A 12,661-nucleotide genomic window follows, 5' to 3' on the forward strand; every position below is an offset into this window, starting at 1 on the left:
GCTGCTTCTCTCTCCCTCCGCTGAGACTGATCAGGCTGCTTCTCTCTCCCTCCGCTGAGACTGATCAGGCTCCATTTTTTATGTATATTTTATTTCACCTTTATTTAACCAGGTAGGCTGAGAACAAGTTCTCATTTACAACTGCGACCTGGCCAAGACAAAGCAGTGTGACAAAAACAACACAGAGTTACACATAAACAAACGTACAGTCAATAACACAATAGAAAAATCTATGTACACTGTGTGCAAATGTAGAAGAGTAGGGAGGTAAGGCAATAAATAGGCCACAGAGGTGAAATAATTACAATTTAGCATTAACACTGGAGTGATAGATGTGCAGATGTGAAGTAGAGATACTGGGGTGCAAGAGGAAAAATAATATGGGGATGAGGTAGTTGGGTGTGCTATTTATAGATTGGCTGTGTACAGGTACAGTGATCGGTAAGCTGCTCTGACAGCTGATGCTTAAAGTTAGAGGGGGAGATAAGTCTCCAGCTTCAGTGATTTTTGCAATTCGTTCCAGTCATTGGCAGCAGAGAACTGGAAGGAAAGGCGGCCAAAGGAAGTGTTGGCTTTGGGGGTGACCAGTGAAATCAGCCCAGTAAAATAAAAATAAAAGCTAATTATTTAAATGTATGCTCACTCAGCTGTGCCTCAAGTAATACACCAACTGATCTATTACCGGTGTGATCATGTAGCCTACCGGTGTGATCATGTAGCCTACCGGTGTGATCATGTAGCCTGCCTCAAATGTTGATTGTAAAATTGTCAGAAGAATAACAATGCATTGTCAGGGGAGTTCAAGCAGAGCCAATATGCGGGGAAAATGTTTTAGCACTATAGCGGGGTTGGTTGTTTAGCAACAAATCGACACATCCACAAGTATGAGGAAATCAGATTGGATTGGCTTAGATTGCTGACAACATGTAAGCTTTATTTAGTCTCCAATGATCATAGAAAACATAAATACATTTTCACAATGAGCACTTGTTTTCTCTCATACATCTTTACAGTTCTTGGTTAGCTAGCGAATTTTAGCCATATTAGCGTAGACATGACATGAGACAAAACACCTCTAAAACAAGACATGGTATGAAGAACAAGATAAAACGAGCTGAAACGAGCAACTTATGATTCCCCACATGGTAGTTTCTTGTCATTCTTGCTAGCAATCTGGCCATACAGTAGAGGGGAAATTAAGGTTTTTGGTTTCTGTTGTTGTTGCTCTGCGTGATTTTCATACTCCCACATAGTTAACAATCAACTTTGGCAATCAAAATGTAATATATTGTTTTTCCATGACAATTTGTGTCAATCTTTTGGAAAAAATCTATCGTTTGTATGATTATATTGACATAATGTTGTACCACAACACAGTGCTTTTAACCTGCATGCAAATATCATTTTGTGCAGTTGTACATCCCCGTTGTATATTAATTGTAATATGTATGTGCTGTGTATACTGTATTGTCTGTGTGTGATGTATTAATGTATGTAATAAATATTTTATCTTGAAAAATGTAATATTCTATGTAAAACACTGTAGCCGGCAATTTTTGTGATGAAATAAACAACTACTGCTACAGGCAGGAGGTTAGATGCACCACCTACCATATGGCACAGGGAAGTGCCACACAACTGCACAGTACGGTATAGACTCATCTGAGTTGAGTAAAATTAATAGTAATTACTTTGTCAAACATATGTTTAGCCTTTGATGGATATTTTATTGATTTGAAGTCGCTAGCTAGGTTATTTTGCCTTTGTCATAGGCTAAAGATGGCGTCGACAAAGAGGGCTGCTTCGCTTCCAGCTCTTAGGGAACTTAGCAGTATTTTGTTTTTTTTATGTATTATTTCTTAAATTGTTAGTCCAGAATTGTTTTTGTGTTATTACATACAGCCGGGAAGAACTACTGGATATCAGAGCGGTGGTAACTTACCAGCACTACCAGCATCATACCAGGAATACGACTTTCCCGAAGCGGATCCTTTGTTCGTACCCCCCAGGGCAATTGAACTGATTCCAGAAGCCAACCCAAAACAACGCCGGCGAAGGAGAGGTACTCTGAATGGTGTTCTAGTCCGACCTAGGAGGCGCACACACCACCCACCACTTCCGAGTATATTACTCGCTAATGTTTAGTCTTTGGATAATAAAGTTGACGAGCTCAGAGCGAGAGGATCTTTCCAGAGAGACATCAGGGATTGTAACATACTCTGTTTCACTGAAACATGGCTCTCTTGGGATATACTGTCTAAGTCGATCCAGCCAGACGGGTTCTCAGTACATCACGCAGACAGGAATAAATATCTCTCCGGGAAGAAGGGAAGGGGTGTATGATTCATGATCAACGACTCATGGTGTAATTGTGATAACACACAGAAACTCAAGACCTTTTGTTCATCTGACCTACAATACCTCACCATCAAATGCCGACCACATTCTTTCCCAAGATAATTTTCTTTGGTTATAGTCATGGCCGTGTATATCCCCCTCAAGCCAATACCACGACGGCCCTCAAAGAACTTCACTGGACTTTATGCAAACTGGAAAAACACATATCCTGAGGCTGCATTTATTATAGCTGTGGATTTTAACAAAGTAAATTTGAGGAAAAGGATTATGAAATTCTACCAACACATTGTCTGTAGTACTCGCGCAGCTAAGACACTCAACCACTGTTACTCCAGCTTCTGGGAGGCCTTCAAGACCCTCCCCCACCCTCCTTTCTGCAAATCTGACCACGACTCTATTTTGCTCCTCCCTTCCTATAGGCAGATCTCAAACAGGAAGTACCCATGCTAAGGACTAGTCAACGCTGGTCTGACCAATTGGAATCCACACGCAGACTGGGATATGCTCCGGGTAGCTTCAGAGAATAATATAGACCTATACACTGATACAGTGACTGAGTTTATCAGGAAGTGTATAGGAGATGTTGTACCCACTGTGACTATTAAAACATACCCTAACCAAAAACCATGGATAGATGGCAGCATTCACGCAAAACTGAAAGCAGGAACAACCGCATTTAACCATAGTTGCAAGACTCCTCTCTGTTAGCCTTTTTTTAAGTAGGGCCTACATGATTAATATCACACGAACACTGCCCTTACTTACCTCGAGTCCCGTGTGGCTCAGTTGGTAGAGCATGGCGCTTGCAACGCCAGGGTTGTGGGTTCATTTCCCACGGGGGGACCAGGATGAATATGTATGAACTTTCCAATTTGTAAGTCGCTCTGGATAAGAGCGTCTGCTAAATGACTTAAATGTAAATGTAAATAACAAGGTGACTGGGAATATGGCAGAATACAATGTAACTATTCCCTCTGGAAAGGCAATCAAACAGGCAAAACATCAGTATAGAGACAAAGTGGAGTAGCAATTCAATGGCTTAGACACAAGATGTATGTGGCAGTGTCTACAGACAATCGTGGACTACAAAAAGAAAACCAGCCACGTTGTGGACACCAACGTCTTGCTACCGGATAAGCTAAACACCTTCTTCGCTCTCTTTGAAGGTAACACAGTGCCACCAACGCAGCCTGCTACCAAGGACTGTGGGCTCTCCTTCTCCGTGACCGACGTAAGACATTTAAGCGTGTTAACCCTTGCAAGGCGGCGGGCCCAGACGGCATCCCTAGCCGCGTCCTCAGAGCATGCGCAGACCAGCTGGCTGGTGTGTTTACGGACATATTCAATCTCTCCCTATCCCAGTCTGCTGTCCCTACATGCTTCAGGATGGCCACCATTGTTCCTGTCCCCAAGAAAGTGAAGTTAACTGAACTAAATGACTATCGCCCCGTTGCACTTACTTCTGGCATCATGAAGTGCTTTGAGAGACTAGTCAAGGATCATATCACCTCCACTTTACCTGTCACCCTAGACCCACTTAAATTTGCTTATCGCCACAATAGATCCACAGACGATGCAATCGCCATCACACTGCACACTGCCCTATCCCATCTGGACAAAAGGAATAACTATGTAAGAATGCTGTTCATTAACTATATCCCAGCATGCCATAGTACCCTACCAAGCTCATCATTAAGCTTGAGGCCCTGGTTCTGAACCCCGCACTGTGCAACTGGGTCCTGGACTTCCTGATGGGCTGCCCCCAGGTGGGGAAGGTAGGAAACCACCCCTCCACTTGGCTGATCCTCAACATGGGGCCCCACAAGGGTGCGTGCTCAGCCCCTCTGTACTCCCTGTTCACCCATGACTGCGTGGCCATGCACGCTTCCAACTCAATCATCAAGTTTGCAGATGACACAACAGTAGTGGGCTTGATTACCAACAACGATGAGACTGCCTACAGAGAGGAGGTGAGGGCTCTGTGAGTGTGGTGCCAGGAAAATAAAATCTCACTCAGCGTCAACAAAACAAAGGACATGATCGTGGACTTCAGGAAACAGCAGAGGGAGCACCCCCCTATCCACATCGACGGGACCACTGTGGAGAAGGTGGAAAGCTTCAAGTTCCTCAGCGTACACACCACTGACAAACTGAAATAGTCCACCCACACAGACAGTGTGGTGAAGAATGTGCAACAGCGCCTCTTCAACCTCAGAAGGCTGAAGAAATTTGGCTTGGCACCTAAAACGCTCACAAACTTTTACACAAGATGCACAATTGAGAGTTTCGTGTCAGGCTTATCACCACTCGGTACGGCAACTGCACCGCCCGCCACAGCAGGGCTCTCCAGAGGGTGGTGCGGTCTGCCCAACGTATCACCGGGGGAAAACTACCTGCCCTCCAGGACACCTACAGCACCTGATGTCACAGGACAGCCAAAAATGTCATCAAGGACCTCAACCACCCGAGCCACTGCCTATTCACCCCGCTATCATCCAGAAGACGAGGTCAGTACAGGTGCATCAAAAACAGCTTCTATCTCAAGGCCATCAGACTGCTAAATAGCCATCGCTAGCACATAGAGGATGCTGCCTGTATTCATAGACTTGTAACCACTGTCCACTTGAATAAATGTTACACTAGTCACTTTAATAATGTTTACATATCTTGCATTACTCATCTCATATGTATATACTGTATTCTATACTATTCTACTGTATCTTAGTCTATGCCGCTCTGACATTGCTCATCCATTTATTTATATATTCTAATTACGTTCCTTTTCTTAGATTTGTGTATATTAGTATATGTTGTGAAATTGTTAGATATTACTTGTTAGATGTTACTGCACTGTTGGAGCTAGAAACACAAGCATTTCGCTACACCCGCAATAACATCTGCTAAAAACATGTATGTGACCAATAAAATTGTATTTGATTTTAAATCCAACATATTGTTTGCAAATGAGTGGCTCAACAGGCAAGTTTAAGTTTTACTTTCACTTTTACGTCAGTCTGCTAGGTAGGCAAGTTAAAGACATAGCCACAGTGAGTAACATACTACACGACTGACATACTACACGACTGTAAGAAAATGCCTTTTTCACGGCAACGATACGCTGCGCAGTTTCATCAAGTAGGTTATTCTGTTGCACAGGCTGTTGTCTGGGTGGCGGAAACTCTTCTTTTAAAGAGGCACTCGTTTTTATTACAAGTTACTGGTCTGTTGTGTGCTGAATACAAACAAGGATATCACAAGTCAATAAAACACAATGTTATGAAACTGATAGTAAATAATAAGCCATGTTTGCAAATAATAAGCCATGTGGCTTAAGCATAATAAATAGGGGGTTTCCAGGGTTGGGTTGGTTGTAATCAGTTACTCCCCAACCCTTGGGGTTTCCACTTCTGACTCCCAATGATGACATATTCTATTGGCAAGGAGAGATATTTTAACAGCTGAAATGGTGCATGGTAACCCTCACTTATCCCCTTTATTTTGGCATCAGTTTATTTTAAGGGCTATACATGAACCACACAACATAATTCCCACATACATGTAAACTGACAACTGTTATTGTGGTTCATATGTACAGTTGAAGTCAGAAGTTTACATTTAAACTCAGTTTTTCACAATTCCTGACATTTAATCTTAGTAAAAACTCCCTGTCTTAGGTCAGTTAGGATCACCACTTTATTTCGAGAATGTGAAATGTCAGAATAATAGTAGAGAGAATTATTTATTTCAGCTTTTATTTCTTTCATCACATTCCCAGTGGGTCAGAAGTTTACATATACTCAAATAGTATTTGGTAGCATTGCGTTTAAATTGTTTAACTTTGGGTCAAACATTTTGGGTAGCCTTTCACAAGCTTCCCACAATAAGTCAGGTTTTTAGGCCTCCTTGCTCGCACACGCTTTTTCAGTTCTGCCCACAAATGTTCTATAGGATTGAGGAATGGGCTTTGTGATGGCCACTCCAATACATTGATTTTGTTGTCCTTAAGCCATTTTGCCACAACTTTCTGAAGTATGTTTAGGGTCATTGTCAATTTGGAAGACCCATTTGCGACCAAGCTTTAACTTCCTGAATGATGTCTTGAGATGTTGCGTCAATATATCCACATAATTTTCATCCCTCATGATGCCATCTATTTTGTGAAGTGCACCAGTCCCTCCTCCAGCACAACATGATGCTGCCACGCCCGTGCTTCACGGTTCGGATGGTGTTCTTTGGCTTGCAAGCCTCTACCTTTTTCCTCCAAACATAACAATTGTCATTATGTCAAAACAGTTCTATTTTTGTTTCATCAGACCAGAGGACATTTCTCCAAAAAGTACGATCTTTGTCCCCATGTCCAGCCGTAGTCTGGCTTATTTATGGCGGTTTTGGAGCAGTAGCTTCTTCCTTGCTGAGTGGCCTTTCAGGTTATGTCGATATAGGACTAGTTTTTCTGTGGATATAGATACTTTTGTACTTGTTTCCTCCAGTATCTTCACAAGGTCCTTTGCTGTTGTTCTGGGAATGATTTGCACTTTTCGCACCAAAGTACGTTCATCTCTAGGAGAGAGAACGCGTCTTCTTCCTGAGCGGTATGATGGCTGCGTGGTCCCATGGTGTTTATACTTGTGTACTATTGTTTGTACAGATGAACGTGGTACCTTCAGGTGTTTGGAAATTGCTCCCAAGGATGAACCAGTTGTGGAGGTCTATAATTTTTTCTGAGGTCTTGGCTGATTTCTTTTGATTTTCTCATGATGTCAAGCAAAGAGGTACTGAGTTTGAAGGTAGGCCTTGAAATAGATCCACAGGTACACCTCCAATTGACTCAAATGATGTCAATTAGCCTATCAGAAGCTTCTAAAGCCATGACATAATTTTCTGGAATTGTCCAAGCTGTTTAAAGGCACAGTCAACTTGGTGTATGTAATCTTCTGACCCACTGGAATTGTGATACAGTGAATTATAAGTGAAATAATCTGTAAACAATTGTTGGAAAAATTGCTTGTGTCATGCACAAAGTAGATGTCCTAACCGACTTGCCAAAACTATAGTTTGTTAACAAGACATTTGTGGAGTGGTTGAAAAATTAGGTTTAATGACTCCAACCTAAGTGTATGCAAACTTCTGACTTCAACTGTATCACGTTTATTGTCAATAGGGCTATGTAGGCCCATTTAGAGTGTTAACTAGTTCACTTTCGTGTATATGATGTCTGGTTTTCCAGATGAACAGCTTCTACAGAAAAGTGAGAGAGTTTCTTGTGTTGACTCCGGACAAGTCCACTATACCTGACCCCATCACATGCATCCTATGGAAGCATGGCTTGAACAAGGCGGCAGAGTGGGACAAGGATTTTGGGCTGTACACCTATAGTGCCTTCGAAAGCCGCACAACCATGGATCAGACTACTGGAGAGCTGAGAATCAGTGGCTTGACGAAAACAGTTCAACAGAATACTGCTTGACAAGACATATACACTATCTTATCAGTAAGCGCGTGTGTATGTGTGTACGGTATGCATGTGTGTGCATGTTGGTTCCTTTGCTTGCTTCACAAGAATTTTTCACAGCTTTGTCTATCTCCTGGATTTACAGAGGCAGTCCCTAAACCACAATTACTTATTTCTGTAACTCCAACTAAACCTGTTTTTAAACACAGCCTAATAGAGGTTAAAAGAGAGAGAGAAACAGAAAACACAAACAGATTGTAAAGAATGAGAAAGAGCGAAAGAAAGACAGAGAATCACAAACAGATTGTAAAGAAAGAGTGAGGAGTTACGACTGGAGTTTATATATAAATGCCTAGAATATTTCAATTTTGGGGAATCTCTTATAAAATGGGTAAAAATTATGTATAGTAACCCTAGGTGTAAAATAGTAAATAATGGCTACATCTCAGAAAGTTTTAAACTATCTAGAGGAGTAAAACAAGGTTGTCCACTATCGGCATATCTATTTATTATTGCCATCGAAATGTTAGCTGTTAAAATTAGATCAAACATTAATATTAAGGGATTAGAAATCCAGGGCCTAAAAACTAAGGTGTCATTGTACGCTGATGATTCATGTTTTCTTTTAAAACCACAACTAGAAACTCTCCACGGCCTCTTAGAGGATCTAGATACATTTGTTATCCTCTCTGGATTAAAACCAAATTATGATAAATGTACCATATTACGTATTGGATCACTAAAAAATACACATTTTACATTGCCATGTAGTTTACCAATTAAATGGTCTGACGGTGATGTGGACATACTCGGTATACAAATCCCAAAAGAAAGAAATGATCTCACTCCAATAAATGTTTATAGAAAGTTAGCAAAAATAGATAAGATCTTGCTACCATGGAAAGGAAAATACCTGTCTATTTGTGGGAAAATAACCTTGATTAACTCTTTAATCATATCACAGTTTACCTATTTGCTTATGGTTTTTCCTACACCTAGTGACCTGCTTTTTAAATTATATGAACAAAAAATATTCAATTTTATTTGGAACGGCAAGCCAGATAAAATTAAAAGGGCCTATTTATATAACGAATATGAATTCGGAGGGCAGAAATTATTAAATATTAAAGCATTAGACCTCTCACTAAAGGCATCAGTCATACAAAAGTTATACTTAAATCCAAACTGGTTCTCTAGTAGATTGGTACGAATGTCTCATCCTATGTTCAAGAAGGGCCTTTTTCCCTTTATTCAGATTACACCTGCTCACTTTCGGTTGCTTGAAAAGGAAATAATTTCCAAAATATCTTTATTTTTTAAACAAGCCTTAGAAAGTTGGTTGCAATTTCAGTTTAATCCACCTGAAAGGACGGAACAAATAGTACAACAAATCTTGTGGTTAAATTCAAATATAGTAATTCATAAAATAACTGTATTTATCGAAGAAATGTTTAAAAAAGGTATAATTTTTGTGAATGATATCATAAATAGGACTGGTGGAGTAATGTCACACATGCAGCTAACACAGACATATGGAAATGTCTGCTCTACCCAAAATTACAACCAATTAATTGCGGCATTACCACAAAAATGGAAGAGGCAGGTGGAAGGGGATAAAAGTAAGGAACTTGTATGTCGGCCTTATATTAAAGAACATAAATGGTTAAAGAAAAGTGTGATAAATAAAAACATATACCAATTTCATTTAAGGACCAAAAAACTTACAGCTGTGCCATATAAATTGCAAAATAGTTGGGAAGAGATTTTCGATGTACCCATTCCATGGCACATGGTTTATGAATTGATACGCAAAACAACGCCGGATTCAAAACTTCGAATTTTTCAATTTAAATTATTGTACAAAATTCTTGCAACTAATAGAATGTTATATATATATGGGGGATGCAATCTTCCCAGCTCTAGATTCTGCTGTGAGGAGGCAGAGTCATTAGACCATTTATTTTGGTATTGTCCGCATGTAGCTCGTTTTTGGTCACAGGTCCAGGAATGGTTGAAGAATTGCAACATTTGCGTAGAACTAACGCTACAGATAGCAATACTGGGGATTTGAAAAGCCATAGTCAATCAATCAATAATATAATCATTATTTTAGCAAAAAATTTTATTTTTAATTTACAATCCGTGGAAGCTATGAGAATAGGAAGATTCAAATCTTTTGTGAAGCATCACAGCACAGTTGAAAACTATATGGCAAATACAAATCCGAAATGGATGATGTTGGAAGATAGATGGGAAAGGTTGAGTGGAGCTGAAGGGTGGGACTAATAACAAGATAAACAATGTAGGGCATACGGGATCTGTGAAATGTGTATAGGTGCGGAGCTATTGTGAAATAGCACAGTTACAAGTGGAAATCAAACTGGATGGACAACAGAAATAGAGGAAGGACTAAGAACAAACAAGAGAGAACTATTATAAAGTAGACTGTGTCTGTAAAATGTGTATAAGATGTATAAATTGAAGGTAAAAACAGAAATGTTTATCAGTTTACTCCAATTGGGGGATCGGTGGTAGGGTTTGCGGGGAATAATAATAAAGGTATACTCTTTAAAAAAAAGTATGTATGTCTATGTAGGTATGTGTATGTATATATGTGTATATGTATGCATACGTGAATGGATATATATATATATTTACCCCAAAAAATATGGGGGATTGGAAATGATGCAGACAATTACATTGGAAGCAACATTCTTTCCGCAATATTAAGCTGATCCACCCCCCCCCCCCCAAAAAAAAGAAAGAGTGAGGGAGTGTGTGTGTGTGTGTGCGCACCACCACGTGTCCTCTGCTATGTGACATACTCATCCATTTCCATCCACAGACACAGAATCACAACCTGACGTCACCTGTAAATTGAACGGTACTATGGTAACTGTTCACTGCAGTGCTAAGGGTCCGCTGGTGGTGTACTGCTGGTCTTGGTCTAAACACCAGGGGGGGATGTGGAGCCAGGAGCAGACTGGACAGCACTACAACATCAAAGCCCAAGAGTCAGACAGACAGCTACACCTGTAAGGCCAGAAACCAGTCAGTGAGATCACACAGACCTACAACAGCAACGACTGAAAGGCCACAGCTAAACAAGATAGATAGTATAAGCAGATATGGGCGACATCAACAACATATGTTTTTGTCCAACTGACCATCCCCAACTGTTTCTGTATTTGAGTCTCCTCGGAGTTTGATGGAAATGTATTTTTCATATCAACAGTTGTATCTCTAGCTATCTCAAGATCAAAGAATGATTCCAGGTAAACAAAATATTCAGATTTAGAAAGTAAGAAAGTGAAAGTGTTTTTCTGAAATAGACTTTCATATGCTCTAACATACCTGGTTCTCTAGGTATGATAGGTTGAATGATATCCAGAGCAGGACAAAGAACAGGATGCTGATTGGCTGAAAGCCATGGTATATCAGATCGTATACCACGGGTATATGAAAAAACATTAATTTCTACTGCTCTAATTACATTGGTAACCAGTTTATAATAGAAATAAGTCACCTCGGGGTTTGTGTTGCGTCGTGCATAAGAACAGCCCTTAGTCATGGTATACTAACCATATACCACACCTCCTTGGGCCTTATGTCGTCCTGCCCCTGAGCAAGGCAGTTTACCCACTGTTCCCCAGGCACCGAACACGTGGATGTCGATTAAATGCGGAAGACACATTTCAGTTGAATGTATTCAGTTGTACAACTGACTAGGTATCCCCCTTTCCCCTTTACCCCTTTTTGTTCAGTATAACCAGATTACCCACACCAGCAAGGGTGTGATAACCAGAGAGAGTGAGGGAGAGAAGCAGCCATTACTAGACGAGGCAGGATCTACTAATAACACAGGTGATGTTGTGAGTAATAGCACGCTCAAACGAAATGACCAGAATCAGGGTTGGAATTCCAATGCCTTCCAGCATAGATCTCAAGTGAGGACACTGACTAAGGTATCTGGAAACGGAGAGGGGGAAAGAGAGAGGGAAGAGAGTAAGGGAGGGGAGGAGGCTATGTCATGGGCTCATCTGACCCCCTCCAAAGCCCAGAGATGGATACAGCCTGAACCACAATCAGGATACACTGTGGGGGACAGAGGATTATGGGAATGGATCTGACCAGGAGTCACATAAGGCAATGGTCTGAGTTTATGATGCAGAGACAGGGGGAGATGAAGAGAACGAGGGAAGACGAGATGAAGAGGCTAGAAGAGATGGAGAGGGGAAGGAAGAGAAAACACAGGATGAAGGGAAGGAAGAGGAGGAATCCAGCAGAGCCACACTCAACAGCCAGACTGACGGTCAGAGGTCTCCACCAACCCCTCAGAGAAAGAACAAATATGGAGCGTCAGAGATAGAGGTGAAAGAACCTAACTCCTCCCAAACAAACACCTCCATCCTGAATTCCCATACATCAAGACCCAAGGGGGGCCCGAGTGAAAACATTTGGAAAACCCTGATCCATAAGACACTATCATGGCTATCAGATGGGTGTAGAACAAGGAAAACAAGTGAAAACAATGGAAACCTAGAGGAGCAGTGGTCAGGTAGACAGAGAGGGAGGAACACCTGACCTATCAAGTCTGAGGAGACCCACTAACTCAGTGTCAGACAGTACAGACACTCCTGATAGAAGCAGTCCAGGATTGTCAGCTGGTCTCAGAGCCACAGCATGTAGGTACACTATCTACTCCAGTAAACTACAGTTCAGGTGCACCCTCTGGACCAGTAGACACCATCTCAGATACAGCATGTACACCAATAGAGAGTAGCTCAGATGCTCTGTCTACTTCATAGGGAAGTATAGGTAAATCCTCTGTACCAACAGAGACCAGTACAG

At 41.2% G+C, this 12,661-nt stretch overlaps 1 protein-coding gene across 1 annotated transcript in view; it reads left to right on the top strand.

The window, feature by feature from the left end:
- LOC129859847 (carcinoembryonic antigen-related cell adhesion molecule 5-like) overlaps window positions 1–12,661 on the top strand; it is a 79,855-nt gene that overhangs the window by 16,943 nt on the left and 50,251 nt on the right. The gene's annotated exons all lie outside the window — the stretch shown is intronic.

The sequence above is a fragment of the Salvelinus fontinalis genome, chromosome 7, assembly GCF_029448725.1.
Source record: "Salvelinus fontinalis isolate EN_2023a chromosome 7, ASM2944872v1, whole genome shotgun sequence".
Lineage (NCBI taxonomy): Eukaryota > Metazoa > Chordata > Actinopteri > Salmoniformes > Salmonidae > Salvelinus > Salvelinus fontinalis.